The 4,428-nt window shown below is 36.1% G+C and overlaps 1 long non-coding RNA gene across 2 annotated transcripts; it reads right to left on the bottom strand.

Annotated features, from left to right (window-relative positions):
* Positions 1–237: 237 nt before the first annotated feature.
* LOC127158900 (uncharacterized) lies at positions 238–886 on the bottom strand. 2 transcript variants are annotated; one of them, XR_007826306.1, is made up of 3 exons: positions 591–886; positions 436–515; positions 238–324 (listed from the first exon to the last, which is right to left on the bottom strand). It is a non-coding gene; the product is annotated as an uncharacterized LOC127158900 (long non-coding RNA). The 2 variants fall into 2 exon arrangements; XR_007826305.1 differs by having other exon boundaries at positions 600–886.
* Positions 887–4,428: the final 3,542 nt, after the last annotated feature.

The following is a 4,428-nucleotide window of genomic DNA, read 5'->3' as shown; positions in this document are numbered from 1 at the left end:
TACTGCCCTCTTGTGGACAGGAGGTAGAAGGTGTGTTTAATTTTACATAAACATTTTTAGCCATTTTGTCAAACAGCAGAATGTGGCTGCGTTCAGATTGATGAGAGAGGATGATCACTTTCACTTATGTACAAATAATAAAACCACATATATGCATATGCCCTACCAATTAATCACTTGTCTGAGGCTTTTTCTGTCATCTTTTATTTCTTTTATTTCCTTTAATTTCTTTTATTTCTTTCTATTCACATACAGAACCATCCAATAAAGCCACACTCGAGTTCATCTTCTGTTCCTGTGTCTGACCTCCATGATCGTATCATACTGCAATGAATGACAAATCATAAACAGTATCGAGTCAAACTACAGGTTAGACGACAGGAAACAGAAATGCTGTAAAAATACTACTTTTTTCATTTTTAATCTGACATTCACCAGAGTTTTATTTGATCTCAGTTGACTGGCTGCGATTCCTCTTGCGGCATCAAGGTGGTTTCCATTGCTACAGTAATGAACTACAAAATAAAAAACAAGTTCAAACTACAGTATGTACAATAGAAAACAGAGAAAAAAAATTATGTACATTTTACCTCTGTTACCTGTGGTGTTTTTCTCTTGCAACATCCAGGTAGTTTCCATCCCTGCTGTAATTAATGAGAAAAGACAGTATCAATTTAACTACAGTAGAGAAGAGATGTGCTTTAGAACAGTACACAGCTGTGTTTCTCATGTGTCTGGTTGAGTTTGATCTGGCACTTATAGTGTATTTCCCCTCAGTGGACAGCTCAAGTTTCCTCCTGCAGCATCCAGGCGGTGAGATGACAATACAACTGGAGACTCTTAAGCTCAGTCGTTTTCTTTTGTTGTACGCACATAATCTGGTAACACTTATACAAGTAACTATGCAGGAAGTAATAGATATTACTACATTAACACTGAACTTAATATTGTATAACTAATATAGAAGAAATATTAACTAAGCAGTAAGTAATAGCAAATATAGGACAAACTTTCCTAAACAAAAATATTCACATTGAGAACGACTTGCTAATTATGATCAATTAATAAAGAATAAGCACTTAATTACTAATCACAACATTAACATGTCTAAAAGTAAACTATTGTCTTTTTTTATTCTTAACATGGTCAGAAAATGCATTTTTTCTGAAGCTCGCACCTCAACTGGGCTCTTTGCCGAAACTAATTTATGAATATTATATGCCCACAAATAAGTTGTCTACAGTTTGAGATTGTGACGACTGTAAAGAGTAGTCTATTTCAAACTTAGACTCAGAATAATAATAATAATAATAATTTTTAATGTTTTAAATAACTATGAAGTGATGCTGACAAGCCCATGATTGGATTAGTTGACTATTATGAGCTGTATTCAGTGTCAGTTCAATATGCATCCGACTCCAAAACACCTAGATAGTGACAGTATCCTGGGAAAGACTTCTCTTTACGATATGAATATAAACAATGATGGTCTCTTGTTGAAAACAATTTGCATAAAAAACATTGGCTGCATTGTGTTAAGCACAAAATAACAATAACAAGATTACAATGTCTGTTAGGTTACAACATCACTAGGGCCTCAGAAATGTATGGCCGTACAGTATATGTCAGATATAAAATATATTAAATTATTTAATAAATTACATGTGAAATCAATGTCAGCCCCTCACAAATTACTCAAGCATTACCTTGTCAGCCCACAGGAACCACTAGTGATCTGGACCATTATTTTAAAGTGAAAAACACATCAACAAGTTAAACAAATTAACATGTTACTAATACTCAAGTGGCTTTGACACAACCTGTATTGTTAAAAGCGCTGTATAAATAAAGGTGACTTGACTGACAAGTTAACACTTGACTAGTTAGTGAGGGGTTAATGTGTTTTCACTTTAAAATATTGGTCCAGATCACCAGTAGTTCCTGCGGGCTGACAAGGTAATTCTTGAGTAATTAGTGAGCCATCAACATCAGTTTCACAAGTAATTTAATACATTTTTAGACATGTTACTGTTGTGATTAGTAATTAATTGGTTATTCAGTATCAATTGATCATAGTTAGCAAGTAGTTCTTAATCAGGATATTATTATTTAGTAATTACTGAATACCTAATAAGGCACTACCTTTGTCCTAAATGTGCTGTCACTTACTGCTTAGTTAATATTTCTTTCATATTAGTTAACAGTATTAAGCTCAGTGTTAATGTAGTACTATCTATTACTTCCTGCATAGTTACATGTTAACAACGGACCATTATTGTATGCAATGACACACTGTTAGCGTCTAGCTAGTTTTCCAGCAGATGTGGCCTAAAGTTTCAAACAAATGTGTAAATGTTTGGTGTTGAGCCTTGCTAGGTAAAGTCCTTCAGTTTAATACTATGTGTAAAGAGTTTAGGAGTGTGTGATTTTGTCTTTTGAGTTCACTCTGTCTGCAGTCTCCACAACAGCCCGTGAGTATTTTATTATCCGGTTCATAAAACACAAAACATATGCAGGTGATGGTGTAAATGTCCTGATGGTCCTGTACTGATGCAGGGAATCACCAGCAGATGGCAGCAGATCTTAGTCCTAATGCAGCTTTAGCCACCGACTGCAGGCAAATCACCCCACATGACATCACAGATCACTAGAGGCTTAGACCAAAGAGACACATATTATGATAGCAACAAAAATATTAGTTATTTACAGTTTTCATTTGCAAAGAGTAAGAAACAGACACACGGGTTGTTTCCACAGTACCAGGTGAACTTTTAATAAACTGTCAAGCCTGTTTGAATCATCAGGAGAGCAAAGAACACCTGCATTCACAAGCTGAACCAACGCACAGAATAAACCAGAGGCAGAGAGCTTGATGAGCGACACAGAGAGAAAGTATGTTTTGTTGAAAGAGCTCACAGATTCAGAATTATTTATTAGAAGCAGCTGCTTGAGAAGAACCAGACCATATTATGCCATTATGGCAGATGAATGTAAAGACCTTGTTGCAGATTGCATTTTTGCATGGGGGACTTCAAAAGAACCACTGGATTTTTAGATACATGCAGCATGACGTGAGTACTTCAGCCGTAAGCACCACTGGACCCTGAGTTTTCCCCATGCTGTTTACGTACACTATACTGTTTTCATTGCCATAATCTTATCAATCTAAGCAGTGTTGCAAAAGTATCTAGACATGTGAACTCATTCTTTGGCACTCAATTCTGTTCATGGCTCCATGACTGGAAGTTGAATCCAGGATTCAGTGTTCGGAGAGTGAAACACTCAGTGGACAGAAGATATGAGTCTCTACGTCGTGCTCAGATCCCGGCACTTGATGTGATTTAACTGAACTATAGGAGCCGACTGTCTTTTGCAACAAATGCAAAAAAAAAAAAAAAAAAACGTTCTTCTCTCTTCTAGTAACAGTTGAAAAAAAAAGATGAGCAATTTTGCAAAAAATAAATAAACAAATAAAATCAGAAAGTGACGGTAAAATTATTCGGGGAAAAACAAATCACAATTTGAGAAAGTGCTTAAATGAACACAGGACCTGACGAGAAAGAAAACTTACGCAAATCTGTCTGCCTCTGTGGTCACAAACACTCTTGTGAAAGGGGCAGCAATAACAGTGATGACGATCTGAGGCATCTGTGCAATGAATGAGCCGCTGGATCGACAGTTCATGGAGCTGAACAGCCGTTTTATGATGGCACCTTTGGCTTCATGAGCGGTGCTGATTTCTCTTTACCTGATTCAATCACTTTCAGAGACAGACTCACTAACAGCTGCATGTGAACACAAGCTGACAAAATGATATGAGCACTTATTACTCGTGTAATGTCATCATGCACTGTTCTTCACAACAAATAACATAAAAACACATCTACAGTCCTCAGGACTTTCTGTTCACATAAGCAGTTCGTCTCCACTCTCCTTTGAACACACTGACAGAGACACTTGATTATGATGAGATCGTCTCTGTGTTTATCCAGAAGGCCATGTTAGCAGGACATGTAAAGTTCAGTCACAGTTTATAGTTTAAAAAAATCTAGAATTCATATAATACTGATAGTGATAGTACATACAGAGTCTTTTAATTGTGTTTGTCATAGTTGTTTATAGCTTGTTTTGATATTTGCTGTTTGGAAACTTTGTGCTTTTTTCCAATTTTTTTGCAAATTTTCCATTTTTATGAATTATCTTGTTTTACAAACCTCAACACTCCTGAATATTTCTGCTCTCGTCCCGGTCTTGTTGAATCAGGCCCTTTTGAACCTCATCACGCAAACATCTGCAGAATGTGAACCTGAAGATGTAAAGGGACAGAAAAAAGACTGATCAGAATGTAGGTATATGGCCAGAAATAGTTTCAGTAGTTTGTGTCTCTTTACGCAAACACAAACATATGTTATACTGTAATATTTTATT

The sequence above is a fragment of the Labeo rohita genome, unplaced genomic scaffold (genome assembly GCF_022985175.1).
Source record: "Labeo rohita strain BAU-BD-2019 unplaced genomic scaffold, IGBB_LRoh.1.0 scaffold_1770, whole genome shotgun sequence".
Classification (NCBI taxonomy): domain Eukaryota; kingdom Metazoa; phylum Chordata; class Actinopteri; order Cypriniformes; family Cyprinidae; genus Labeo; species Labeo rohita.
This window is presented reverse-complemented; position numbering and strand designations above follow the sequence as displayed.